The sequence below is a fragment of the Lactuca serriola genome, chromosome 5 (genome assembly GCF_051521515.1).
Source record: "Lactuca serriola cultivar US96UC23 chromosome 5, Lser_US96UC23_V15, whole genome shotgun sequence".
In the NCBI taxonomy this organism is placed as follows: Eukaryota; Viridiplantae; Streptophyta; class Magnoliopsida; order Asterales; family Asteraceae; genus Lactuca; species Lactuca serriola.
In genome coordinates this window covers 311,847,745-311,863,409 of record NC_136412.1, presented here as the reverse complement: position 1 = coordinate 311,863,409, position 15,665 = coordinate 311,847,745, and the positions used below count along the sequence as shown (strand labels likewise).

Sequence of the window (15,665 nt, the reverse complement as noted above, 5' to 3'; positions counted from 1 at the left end):
TATATATACATATATATATATATTAAGTATATATAGTCATAGTTATGGAAGGGAACGTAAGGATAGGCAATGTACTTAATTGTACCATAACCTATTAAACAAAATCTATATATATATATATATATATATATATATATATATATATATATATATATATATATATAGTGACAACTATGGAAAAGAAATTATATCAAAGGAAATTATAGTATGTCGATACTCCTCGCGAATATTGGTTAGACTTTTTGTCATCATTCCGACAGTTTGGCTTTATGAAGGATGTCTATTTAATAAAATTAAATAGAAAGTTAATTAATAAAGCAAAACGGTTATGTAGATTAAGATTGGATGACATTTTCAATGTAATCTTGTATACAAAAGATCCCTTTCATTCTAAAATTTGAGGTATTGCTCTTCATAAGCATACTTAAAAGGTATAAGTGGGATAAGTAAATATCTATAAGATAATTATACCATGAATAAGATTATATTATACTACATTTGATATTGTAAAACATAAAGAGAATGGTAGTATGTAATAAACAAAGTACTGAAGTTATAGTATCCATAAATAAGTAGAATCCTATTAAAACATACCATGATAATGTAAATCAAAACACTTCTGCAACTTAACAAAGTTATATACATAATGTATTTTCATAGTATAATATACAAAACCTTTGAACTCACCAACATTACATTGACGTTTTCAAAATTACATGTATTCCTAGGAAGCCACGAGATAGAAGACTGCACCTTCGGAAGCATGGATTGATCATTGAAGCCACCAAAAACTTATTATCGTTTTACTCATGCCTAGTTGTTAAGGCACCTTTTGTAATCGAAATTCTAGTATTTCTGAAACATATTCTAATGTAACATTTTTATCCATAATGGAGGTGATATTTATCTTTTTTATTGTTTTGTATTATTCGGTGATCAATATCCCTATGTCGCATAGCCCTATTTTTCCATCAGCCAGGGGTGTAACAAATTGGTATCAGAGCTATTGGCTATAGCAAACTAGTACTTCCTTAGGAATTACGACTGTAGCCTAGGGGATTATACTCTAATTAGGCTTTTCCTCAAACCTACAAATAAACGTATGATTATTAATTACCCTACCGATAGACTACTTACAGAAGAGGTGTCTCGATAATAAAACACCTATATATATATATATATATATATATATATATATATATATATATATATATATAAAGGAATCAAGAGGAACCCAGAATCTGGAGTTTAGGTCAAATACGATATCTGAGATTAGCATGAAATATGGGTTGAACCACAATTAGGCATATCCTGTACACATACGCTTAACTATGGTTACATTGACATACAAAAAAATTGGATATGGAAGTTGATAGACTAAACTCTCGAGGATCCTGTAGAACTTCGAACCCAAAGATTTATGCCATTACTATCTAGGAAAGATAGCATGGTCATCACGTGAGAATGGCAGATCTTGGAAACAGGGTAACAAAACCATTTCCAGAGAGTGGTCAAGTTGTGCCATCCCCTCTTAAGACCAACGATACCCATACTCTTCTTTAACCCCCGACGAAGAACCTCACAAGAAGATTGAATCCCTAGTAGCAACTAGAGAGCCATCCAAATCGTCATAAGAGCCCTCCAAGGACCCTTTAGATTCCTATGAGGAGGGCGATCATGCTGAGGAGGAGACAAATCCCCTAAGAAAAGAAGTTGATTTCTAGAATTATGAGAATAAGACGGCCATAAATCAGCATACGATTTGCCACCTATCACTTTCCCTCGAAACATCACCTAATGCTGTTATATCTATCATATCACTCGTCACACAATCATTAGTGAATTGTCAATCATCAAAATAAGCACCATGAGCCGGTCTAATATGACCCAAAGGTTATATGAGGAGCTAAGACTAGATAAAAGGATTTAATCTCTAGGCACAAGTTGCAAAGCAAAAGTCATCATCGCAAAGGCAAGTGCCTATGCAACAAAGATAAGAACTCGATCCTCTTAGCAATAGCTCCCTAACCTAGTATGGTAGGCTTCCAACTTATGCCCTAAAATCTACATATTATAATTTTAATGAGAAGTTCGGTTATGCAAGAAATCAGTATCATTGCCATCCCCTAGAGATAGCCTTTTAGTACATCAAATCTTTCCCCCCTAACATAGAAAATTTTGTGATATTTGTTTTTACACTTAGTCATTACTAATCACATCTATAAAAAGGCATCGTCAACTAACACTCCCTTTTCTTTTTGCTAACTATAATAGGGCCCAAACACGCCTCAAATAAAAACCGCTATAAGGAACCATAGGGCATAGTCAAACCTTGACACAACAGCTATCGAGGAGTTGATCACCCAATAGGTCGTTGAAGCCCTATCTAATACGAATGTCGAATCCAGACAAGGTATAGGAACCAAAGGAGATAGATAACAAGGTGGTAAAGGCAATCACCCAAGAGCATGTACTTATAAGGAATTTAGGAACTGCAACCCCAAACCCGTCTTAGAAAATGAAGGAGTAGTAGGACTAACTCGTTGGATCAAGAAGATGGAGTTAGTATTTGAGATCAGGTTCCTTGATCAGAATTGTAAAGTTAGGTTTGTTGCATGTATCTTCGAGGACTTAATATTGTCATGGTGGAATAGCCATGTGAAAACCAAGGGAATTAGTACAGCTAATTCCATTTCTTGGGATGAGTTAAAATAACTAGTGATTGAAGAGTACTGTCATAGAGAGGAGATGCAGAAGGTAGAACAATATCTCTAGAATCTTACCATGCAAGATGCAGACATTGCAACTTATACCAATCAATTCAATGATCTTTCCATCTTCTGTGCCAGTTTTGTCACCCTATCCAAGGGGTGACGGCTTCCAAGCCAACTACTTACAATAGTGCCAAGAGACTGGCCTTCACCCTGACTAATCAGGTAATCCGCCAAAGCACTATGGTTCTAAAGACTAATCTCCTAGGATCAGAAAATAACAAAAGAAATCCTGATTAAGATTCAGAGCAAGTAGCATGGAAAAAACAAGACTTAGCAAAAGTTTATATAGAAACCATTTCATCATCCAACTCTTTAAAGCAGTATGCAGGAGATCTTCCCTTATGAACCGACATTCGCCACTACCTAATGAATTGTTATTGACAGGAACCACAATTGTTATGAATATAGAGAAGTGTCCCACTTCAAAATAGAATTTCCAAGATTAGAAAAATGAAGGAAAAATGCTCAAGGGATAATGTTTTTGATCGATCCCAGTCACAGTGACTAGAATCCACCCCTAAGAATTGGTAAGTCTCTCCTGATAACTTATGAGCAAACTAAATATTGATATAGTTTTATAAGCATTAGATGAAAACATGTTAAAATATGAATCTAAGAAACGCATGCTATTAATTATAGGATGGATCCATAGGTTATATGATTCTAGAATTAAATAGTTTTAGATAGTATGATTCAGCTCTATTGCGCAACTTTCGTCTGAGTCTAACCGTAATAGGCAGGAATCATACGGTCAAAAAACTATTTAATTTTAGCATCATGTGATAGTATTCACCAGATAATTAGATAACATTTTATGGATGATAATGAAGGGTGAAGGTGCTCTTGTAGTAATACCAGGATCCTTCCAAAATTCTGAAAATTAAGAAACCTTTTAGTTATGATAGACACTCTAAAGTCTCAGAAACTACTTGACTGACGGATCACTCTCACTCTAAAAGTCTCAGCAAATACTTGATTGAGGGATCACCCTAACTCTAAAGTCTCAGTAAGTAATTGACTAAGGGATCGCTCTCATTCTAAAGTCTCAGTATGTACTTGACTGAGGGATCTATCCCCCTCTAGACATCAGTAAGTAAATGACTGATAGGTTATTAATCACGACTATCATAATGATAGGTGATTGTTTATAAAATAAAATATTAATCACGACTATATTAAAGATAGGTGATTGTTAAATAAGGTATTAATTGCGACTATCTTAAAAGATATGTGATTCTCAAATAAAATATTAATCATAACTATCTTAAAAGATATGTGATTCTCAAATGGAGAGAATGGTCTCGCTTGATCTAAGGCAAAAAGCCAAAATAAAGTAGGTAGTCGATAGTGATGAGAACTCTCATTTTTTTCCATGGATATGTGAACAACAGAGTTAGGAGGAATCAAATTCATGGATTTATGGTGGAGGGGAGATGGATTTCCAATCCCGGGGGAATGAAATCTGAAGCAGTTAATTTCTACTCTAAAAAGTTCCACGAAAAATGGGTGGCTAGGCCATTATTCTGCAACAATCTGTTTTGAAAGCTTTCGGTGGCTGATGCGAATTACTTAGAAGCCCTCATCTTAATTATAGAAATCAAATAGGCTGTGTGGGCATGCAGTAGTGAGAAGGCTCCAGGGCCCAATGGTTTTACTCATAAATTCTTCAAAAAAATATTAGGAGATAATAAAAAATGATATCTTTGAATATGTCAAGCACTTTGAATATAATGGAAAGTTCTCAAGGGGCTGTAATGCATCTTTTATTACCCTGGCAGCGAAGATCAAGGACCCCATCCGCCTCGTTGACTATCGGCCAATTAGTTTGATTGGTTTGCTATATAAAATCATCGCTAATATCCTAGCATTGAGGGTCAAAAAGGTATTTGAGAGTGTAGTTGACGATGTCCATTCTGCCTTTGTGGGGGGACGGAATATCCTGGAAGGACCACTCATCGTGAATGAGATCTGTTCGTGGGCAAAGAGTAATAGAAAGGAAATTTTATTGTTCAAAGCTGATTTCAACAAGGCATTCGATTCCGTAAACTGGGGATACTTGGAATCCATTATGTTCCGAATGAACTTCGGGCCAAAATGGCGCTCATGGATCACGGGTTGTTTGGAATCAGGGAGAGCTTCGATTATTATCAATGGTAGCCCCACAAAGGAGTTCTCATTATCAAAGGGGGTAAGGTAAGGCGATCCATTATCCCCCTTCCTGTTCATAATTGCAATGGAGAGTTAAATATAGCAATGAAATCGGCAGTCTTAAAAGGTGTTTTTGATGGGATTCACATCCCAAATTCTAGTATTTGTGTGTCTCATATCTTGTATGCAGATGATGCTCTATTTTTGGGGGAGTGGTCAAAAAAATATTGACAACTTGGCGAGGATCCTTCGTTGTTTCTATGTATCTTCCGGCCTAAAGGTAAACTTCACTAAATCCAAGGTTTATGGTATTGGAGCTCCAGTTCAAGACATGAACAATTGGGCGAGTCTGCTAGGATGTGAACCTACCACCCTCCGCTTCACATACCTTGGGTCCCAATCAGGTCTAATATGAACCGTATAGCCGCATGGAAGCATGTCATGGAAAAACTAAAAAATAAGTTATCAAGTTGGAAGGCGAAAACACTCAGTTTTGGTGGTAGAGTCACTCTCGCAAAGGCAGTTCTTGGAAGCATCCCCTCATACCATATGTCCATTTTCAATGCCCTAATTGGTGTTATTAATTCGCTAGAGAAAATCCGAAGACAATTCATCTGGGGTGGTCCAAACTGTAACTAAAATATAAAGTGGGTTGCGTGGGAAAAGATCACAGCTCCAAAAAAGGTGGGTGGTCTTGGTTTGGGATCAATCTGCTCGCTAAACCTTGCATTACTTACTAAATGGTTATGTCATTTGAAAAATGAACCCAACTCACTATGGGTTAAGATCATCAGGGGGCTACACAACTTAAATGGAGAACAATCTAGTACCAATCTAAAGAGTTGGTGGAGTGGAGTTTGGATAAGTATTGTCAAATGCAAAGCCTTCTTGGATAGAATAAACATTCCTTTTGATGAGGTAATGAAACCTGGTGAACCAGGACAGGGGCGGGTATCTCCATTTTTCGTGAATGCGTAATTTTGTGTAGCTCTCTTACGTGAAAGAATAGTAAGGGCAGATTTCCCTGTTTGCGATGGAAGGTTCCCATGGCTAAAAACGATTCCATTGAAAGTCTTGGGATTCATTTGGTGGGCTAAACAAAACAAGATTGCTTCATCTAGAGCCCTCCGGAACAGGGGTGTTGTATTGGACTCGTCCTTGTGTGGAGTCTGTCGAGAGTCAGAAGAGATAGGAGATCATCTCCTGGTCTCGTGTCCTCTAGCAAAGGATATTTTTCACTCGATTTTTAATTAGTGTAACGTTCAAGCGACGGGTTTCCAATCGGTCGCTAATATGATTGACTTCGCTTCCAAATGGGGAATTTCCTCAAAAAAAGGGAAACATTAATCACGATCTTATTCGATGCATTGTGGTGTTTATGGAGGGCCAGGAATGATAGAATCTTCAACAAAATTGAATGGCAACCGGCGAGAATAGTTTCTACTATAAAGTCCCAAACTTTTGTATGAGTTAAACATCGTGGTGACAGGGCAAAGTTAGAATGGAGTTTGTGGATTAAAAACCCACTCATTTGTATTTGAATCAATGTAACAATTTTCACCTCACTAGCCTCTTGCTGGTGGGGTTTAGTATTGAATAAAATATATTTTCACCGGTTCAAAAAAAAAGTGATTGTTAAAAAAAGTATTAATCGCGACTATATTAAAAGATATTTGATTGTCAAATAAAATATTAATCACAACTATCTTAAAGATAGGTGATTGTTAAATAAAGTATTAATCGCGACTATCTTAAAAGATGTGTGATTGTCAAATAAAATATTAATCACAACTATTTTAAAGATAGATGATTGTTAAATAAAGTATTAATAGCAACTATCTTAAATATATGTGATTGTCAAACAAAATATTAATCTCGACTAATTTGAAGATAGGTGATTATATAAATAAAGTATTAATCGTGAATATCTTAAAAGATATGTGATTGTCAAATAAAATACTAATAACGACTATCTTAATGATAGGTGATTGTTTATTAGATAAAATATTAATCACGACTATCTTAAGGGAAAAGTCTTAATGATAAGTGATTGTATAAAAGAAGTATTAATCATTACCATCAATTCTGAACCTTAGAGAGTCAATTTACTCTCGCTAGAATAATAAGGATGATTAATAGTAATTAAAAGTCTACTCTTGATATTTTCCCAATAATGCATTCGCGTCAAGCACTCGTAGTTGAATTCCGGGGACGAAATCATTAAACATGAGAGAATGTAATAATTGCGACATTTGACATCGATCGTTATTTACGAAAATGGACAAATTTCCAGTATAATAAACTGAATATGTAATGTGCATCAATATATGATAGAAATATAAGTTTCGTATTAAGAAACACAGGAAAAATCAAATGTATCATCCGTAAATCGTAAAAATTAGTGTGCCAAAACAAACACACACACACACACACACACACACACACACACACATATATATATATATATATATATATATATATATATATATAAAGTACACGTCATCCTGATCCTAAAGATATAAATTTTCTAGAAATTCAAGTTCATATGAAGGATATATGAATTTTATAAGATATAAAAATCAGCTCTATACAAGGAGTGTGCGACATCAAAGCGACAAAGAGAATTATTGATTTTTAGCTAAATTCACCAAAAAGGGAAATCTTAGTACTCCTTAAGATAGAAACTTTGAGAAAAAGAACGTCAAAATTGGAGTCCGTACAAAAGAGATATGGTTTTTGCAAAATCATTAATTTATATAAAAATAAGGGCAAAAAAATAAAGTCAAAATTAGTCAATGCAACTGAAAGTTGTAGTACTCGTCGATAACTAAGCGTGGATATAAACAACATCGAAAACGTAGTTCATATGAGGAAGTTACGAATTTTACAAGAATCAACATTTTTGCATGTGAGGTGATTGCGCGACACGCACCATGTTCTAGAAGGGGATACATTGCACCGATAGGAAAAGGACACGTGGCAGGGCGGGATCATGGAATTTTTGAAATGAATGGAAAGATAATCACTTTCATTAAGTGATTTATTAGATAATTGAAAACAGAGAATCTTGAATACTATTAGAAATTCAGAAGAATTGCGCGAGGGGGCCATCGAACATGACACAAAGACTAGATTCTGTAATGTTGAGATTGAAAAAAAAAAAAGAATTGCCTAGTTAACAAAAAGAATTACCTAGTTAAAATGGATGATCCCTTTTTGACTGAGATGTAACGTGGAAGAATCAATAAATTGTTTTCATCTTCAATCATAAATCAAATTTCGATAGACAATTGCGCAAAAATATATGAACTAAATAAAATTCATTATAGCCTTCTTCCCTATCCTAATTCTCGAGAATATGAACATAAAATAGATCCTAATTCTCCAGACTATGGACAGAAAATAGAAAAATTAGAAAAAATTCAAGCCCAAATTGATTTAAATAATCGGTTCATTTTTTTATGGACCACAATTATAGCTAAACTTAGAGGTCAAAAAAACTCTAGTGGAATAAACGAAATCGGTAAAAAAAACCCCTCGATGGTCATACAAATTAATAAACGAGTTACACCAAAATTATAAAAAACGACGAAAAGAACAAGGCATAATACAAGATGCAACGAAAAAGAAATAGAAAAGATAAAAAATCAATATCACTAAAAGAAAATGGGTATAAAAACTTATTAGATACCATGGACCGCGGTATCTAATAAGTTCTACCTACTATTGGATTTGAACCAATGACTCCCGTCGTATGAAAGCAATACTCTAACCGATGAGTTAAGTAGGTCATTTATCTTCACAAAGAAAACCAAAAGGGAAGAATCTGTTGGGTCTTCCAATATCAATAGGTTGATTGTTTCGCTCCTGTATCTTCCAAAAGGAAAAAAGATCTATGAGAGTTCTTTCCTGAATCCGAAAGAGAGTACTTGGGTTCTCCCAATCACTAAAAAGTGTAGCATGCCTGAATCTAAATGGGGTTCGCGGTGGACTACTTTCCTTCTGGTAATGCCTTTCCCTGTGGTCACCTTGCCCTTCTACTTACTGGCTTGGCTATTTCGAAGGATTCGCTTCGGCGGGTGATTTAACTAAAAAAGAATTTTTGAAAGTGGCACTCCTTCCTTGCTTATTACCCCGTAGTAGGATATTCGAAATATGAAAAATCAAAATTTTTCATATTTTATTGCCTTGGACTTGTGCTTTGCTTTTTCGAATTAAATAAAGATTTCATTCCTAGAATTACTTATTCATTGAGAAAATAACCCACAGGAATGGCTGATTTGCGGATGAGGAATTAGCATACCAACTTGCTTTCATCCTTCCCGTTCGGAGTTGGGATCCAAAGGAAACTTGGGCCTTTATTACTTGGATCGTATTCGCAATTTATTTGCATATTCGAACAAATAAAAATTTTCAGGGGGCAAATTCCGCAATTGTGGCGACTCTAGGCTTTCTTATAATTTGGATATGCTATTTTGGAGTAAATCTATTAGGAATAGGGCAATACGAGATATTCATCCTAGTCACTATGGGCGTATTTGCCCAATTGACACATCTGAAGGAATAAATGTTGGACTTATTGGATCCTTAGCAATTCATGCCAGGATTGGTCGTTGGGGGTCTCTAGAAAGTCCGTTTTATAAAATTTCTGAGAGATCAAAAGGGGCGCGGATGCTTTATTTATCACCGGGCATAGACGAATACTATACGGTAGCGGTAGGAAATTCTTTGGCCTTGAATCAGGGTATTCAGGAAGAATAGGTTGTTCCAGCTCGATATCGTCAAGAATTCCTTACTATTGCATGGGAACAGGTTCATCTTCGAAGTATTTTTTTCCTTCCAATATTTTTCTATTGGAGCTTCCCTCATTCCTTTTATCGAGCATAATGAGGCGAATCAGGCTTTAATGAGTTCTAACATGCAATGCCAAGCAGTCCCTCTTTCTCAGTCCGAGAAGTGCATTGTTGGAACTGGATTGGAAGGCCAAGCGGCTCTAGATTCAGGGGCTCTTGCTATAGTTGAACACGAGGGAGAGATTATTTATACCGATACTGACAAGATCCAACATCTCATATAGAATCTTTCATTGTTATGTTACTATTATAGTGTATGCATACAAGATGTATTGGGGCCAATCCTTTGATTTACAGTCTTATGTTTTATGATAAGAAAGCGCTCTTAGTTCAGTTCGGTAGAACGTGGGTCTCCAAAACCCGATGTCGTAGGTTCAAATCCTACATAGCGTGATTCGGATCTTCTTCGATCGAATTCGGTTGAAGCACTAACTGGAACGGCAATCTGAATTTGACCTCCTGGATATTAAAGAAAGGAGGAGGTCAATCAAAAAAAGAGATGTTAATTAATCTAATCAAAGATCCAACTGATCGCCACGCCTGTATTATAAATATGCAGTTACAAATAATCGAGGCAAAGTAATAGGAATTAGACCTTCTACTTCATTTTTATTTACTTATTTTATTTTCATTTTTATTTACTTATTTCATTGATTTTTATTTAATATCAATATTTTTGCCTCTCTTTTTTACCCCAAGATTAATTGATTAGTGATCATAACTTGACGCGGGTTCAAAAGATCCACTTTATGGGGTTTTTACTATATATTACCATATGTATTACCCTAAAGTAGATTGATAAAAATGAGTGGATAGCTAGGAACACTAAGGTACACAAAGGATTCGTAATAGAGATTATGTAAGTCTATTTTTCTCTGGATAAAAAGAATTCTAATTGGGGCTTTAAATTGGTAGAAATGATCAAGGAGTACTTCCCACGATTCCGATCCAGAGTATACTTCTATTCACCAATTAAGTAAATAACTATCAAGAACGAAGTGATCCTTTAACCATCCCCTCAGCGTTGAGGAACATGTACTAGGGTGTATGTGCGACTCGTTCAGATCATGAACTAGAACAAAGGAAAGAGAGCCATGTTCGAATATCAATGATCAAATAGGATAGAACAGAAAACGAACTACATTTCCTATCTAAAAATAAGAAAATGGAGCATATCCCTTTTATTTTGTATGAAATTTATGGTTTCTATTGGTGTAAATCCACTCACCTCAATTCAAGATGAGAAGCAATTCTCCATTGGTAGCAAACCAAAGATGAAGAGAGAAACAAAGAATATTACTACTGTGTAAACGAAAAGTTTGAGAGTAAGCATTACACAACCTCCAAGATCATTTTTTGAAAAAGAAAAACGAGAAAAGATAATAGATCCTCCACTTTTATATCACATATCCTATTTTGACACCAAGAAATGAATTCTAGAAATAGAAAAGAATGTTCAGAAATTCAACTGAAGTTTGGATAACATGCTCGATAAGGCATGAGTTCTAATATCATAAGTGTTTCTTCGTAGGAACACCCATGAATTTGATCAATTACCCTTCGCGCTTTGTGAGCAGACATAGATATATGTTGACCTAAAGCGTATACTTCTGTTGTTCTCTTATTTAACATAAAGTTCGCCTCCTACTAATCAATGATAAATATCTATATATATTATTATACATAAACAAACGTTTTTCTGGAGTCACGAGGCACACGCACGATGCACCCCTCCCCTTGTGCACTTCCCATCTTTAAAACTTCCCTCTTTTGTCGTTTTACTTCGAAATTTCCCTATCATATGTGCATATATATATATATATATATATATATATATATATATATATATATTAATATTTTAGCCTTAGTTTTGCTCATTATTAGGACAATGATACTTAATTTGTTATATTTTGTGTTATAGCAGTAAAAGACATGCTCGGGACCAGAAAGGAAGCAAAATGGAAGTCGGAAGCGAGGAATTTGAATCAAGACTAGAAGAAGAAGAAAAGTTGAAGAACCACGACGCGGTGACCCTCACCACGACATGGTCACATGAAGATTCACGTTGAATTATGTCTTGCCGGATACACGAAATTTGCCATCAACCACGACATGATGGCCATAACTGCGTCGTGGTGCACCGATTTTCAAAAGCTATATATATATATATATATATATATATATATATATATATATATATATATATATATATATCGATTTTTCTCTCAAGGAGGTTGGATGGCAGAAGCTATTATCGATCTTTAAAGACCGAAGACTTACCTTGAAGGCTGAGAAGTGCAGAAGTCGATTGCTAGCTTGATTTTTGAGAGATAGAAGGCAACCTTACTCCTTTTTACTTGTTTGAATTTGTTTTGATCATGACTATCAAAGTGAATCTTGTTTTTACATGTTTGTTTGCCGAAGTTATGGGCTAATCACCTTAACTTTCGTTTAGACTAGATTGCTTGCTTATTGTGAATTGATTTATGAATTGGATTACGCTAAGTTGATTATTTGTTATGTTAGCTTATTAAAAAACCTTTCTATGTTTATGATAACTATTTTTTTGTTTATTGCTAAGTTTAATTTAGTTTGCATGACCTATCATTCTTAGTAGACTTGAATCTGATGATCTTGTGATTGGCAAAATTGTAGGACTAGTGTTTTAACCAAAAACCTAGAGTTAAATAAAAAAGTGGATAAGTGAATGTAGGAGCTAATATATGAATACCAATCATATATTTTATTGATTAAATTAACCAAATAGATCAATCGATTATAAGTCTCACATAACTCAAACGAACGCTAGTAAATTTGTTAGTTTATCCTCCTGATCACCGTATGAATGAACTTATTTGCTAAAGGATTAGGTTAGTGAACATTAATCTAGTCACCTTAGGAATCGTTAATCAACGAAACATTAATCCAGTGCACTTCCATTAAATCAACCAGAAAAGCAAGTATATCAAATCTAAACGAAAGTCTTTTAATTATCTTGGTCAAAATGGTCTTTTGTTTTCCTAGGTTTTCTTGTGTTTGCTATTTGTTTGTTTGTTTTATTTTCAGTTTTTTTGAGAAAACTCGTGAAACCTCCCCCCCCCCCCCCCCCCCTTTTAATTAATAGTAACTTACGTAACTTTAATATATAAAATTCGTCATTATTCTCGTTCCCTGTGTTCGATACACAACTATTTGTGTCATTCTATTTTCGATTAAGTACATTGTCATAGACGAAATAATTAGTTAGTTTATTTTCTACAATTGTTTATCGACCCATTGTTTGGAATTTATTCCATACAAAGTTACTTATTTTTCAATTAACTGATTTATACCGCTCAGCACGACGTGGTTCTGTTAGACCATGATGTGGTGCTCGTTCAGATAATTTTTGTTTTTGTTATTTTTACATTTTATTTTCTCCTTTATTGCAGCTGGTCTATTACCAGTGGATCAAATTATCCATTGACACCACCGTTTGATGATCCATAGTTAGTGTTCCATAAAAAGAAGGGCAAACACGTAGGAACATTAAGCAAGAAGCTGGTAAACGAAACCAAGTTTGAAAGCTTTAAGAAGATTCCTAACGAAAAGGAAGTTGGTTACGAGCCCAAAATAGAATCAGAAGAGGAAGCGAACCGGAAAGCGAGCCCAAAAACAACATGGTGGACATTGCCGACATGACAATGGAGGAGTACAAGAGACGGATGAGTGACGACACCCAAAAACAACATTAGCTCTATTAATACATTTGTACTCGTATTATCTTCATCATTTATGTAACCTCACATTAAAATCAATAAAAACAAGAAGGCGGGTGATAATTATCACCTCCCAAGGCTTTATGTCGAAGATCCTATAAAGGATAAAGGGGTTTCCTTGTAACTCACTTGTCTCACTTCAGTCGATATTTGATACTTACACTATCTTAAACACCACAACCTCTCATACAATTTGGTTGAATATTACTTGATCAATTTTTGACCAGAACATAAATCATATGTACTCTTGGAACTTCACATAAACACTTATGGGCATATGCAACCTAAAAGGATCTATGGCTTTTCACTGTTAATAGCAGGATACTTTATGAAACAAAACCAACATACTTTATGAGTAGGAAACCATACATTTGCTTGAATCGAATTAAACTAATCAACCTCTTGAGTTATCCTTGGAAAACCTAGCTCTAATTATGTGATAACCTCTAACACATCACACCCAAAACCCAAGGAAACCCTAGGATCGAATATATCAGAGAGGGGAGAGGAGAAATCTGATTTCTTGAGGTATGAAAGTGTAGTTAGATTTTGGCTAGGGTACTCCCATATTTATACTTTCAACGTAACCTAGTAACTCTAAATTTGAATAACAAAATTATACTATTTTATTCATATTTAAATTTCGTTTCCTTATCTGCCTAGGAGACTTCTAGAAACTAAGAGCTCCTTAAAACTGTCCACCTCTTGGAAGGTTTTGTATCCTCTCTTTTGCTCTACTATTAAACAATTGCAGTCGAGCCCTTGTACCTCTAATTATTTCTAATTAGCCCATAATTAATTTCAAATTAATTCTGATTAATTCTTAATTAATTATTATTATTTCTAACTAATATATTAATCATATAATATATTAATAAATCATTTCTCTCTTATAATCAATCAAAGTTATTTCTGATTATGAGTACAACCTAAAAATGACTTTACTTTTATTCATCAAGGTTATACCAATTTATTTAAGACTTAGACACTTAATCCAACAATATATCTATCGACAAAGGTACTGTTTGACCGTACAAGCAATTTGTCTTAATCAACAACCTAGCCACATTTAAACAAGAAATCTCATCAATCTAATATTATCTAATACTTCCTACGTCCCAAATTAATTGTCCACATTTGACTTTTGAAGTGTTTTTTTCTTCAACTTTCACCTTAAATATTTTTTTTTGTGTTATATATTATTTGATGAAACTTATAACAATGAAAAGAAACATTTAAAATACAATTCATTTATATATTTTGCATCGAGTATTATCTATCAAAAAGAAAAAAATATTTAAGGTCAAAGTTGAAGAATAAAGACTTCAAAAGTCAAATGTGGATAATTAATCTAGGACGGGGATACTAATAATAACATCGATTTCTATTATTTTTAAGGAATAATGACTTGAAACGGTAATGAACTTTCAACTTTGTTATGACTTAACTTTTTTTCGTGTTTGATTTACCCACAAATTATTTAAAACTATTCACAATTTACCCATATGACCGGTTGTAGACGGTTATAAGGGTAAAATATGAACAATTTCAAATAATTCATGAGTAAATGAAACATAAAAAATAAAAATAAAAAAAAATAAAATTAATGACTAAATGTAAACACAGTTGAAAGTTCTTTATCCTTTCAACTCATTATCCAATTTTTTTATTTGCTTGTACCTTGTTATAGCTAGTTTTTTGCTATGTGGTTTAATAAAATTTTATTGTAAAATATAATATGAATAGCAAATAACAATAATTAATATATATTTTTTCTATGTTATTTTGAACGACGTATCATTTTAAGGTTGAAGTTTGTCGGATTTAACCATATGTAACTCTATTTTTAAAGTGTTAAATATGAACTAAACCCTATTTATTATCCTCTGATAACTTTCTAATCGTTAATAGTTGAACTAACATTTGGTATCCTTTATTCTTTTCCTCTATTATGTTCCCTTCTTAAGTTAATTTCGGCCAATTTAGTTCAAAGTTAAGAAAATTGTTATAAGTCAAAGTTTTTACTTTTTTTAATATATTCATAAACACTACATATGTTTTATAGTAATACCCGAACCCGAACCCATGACCTTTCAATTGAGAGCAATTGAGAGAGTCATTATTTGCGGTTA

General features: G+C 34.0%; 1 non-coding gene across 1 annotated transcript; it reads left to right on the top strand.

The window, feature by feature from the left end:
• Positions 1-10,094: 10,094 nt before the first annotated feature.
• Positions 10,095-10,168, top strand: TRNAW-CCA (transfer RNA tryptophan (anticodon CCA)). Its single transcript has one exon. It is a non-coding gene; the product is annotated as a tRNA-Trp (tRNA).
• The last annotated feature ends 5,497 nt before the right edge of the window (positions 10,169-15,665 follow it).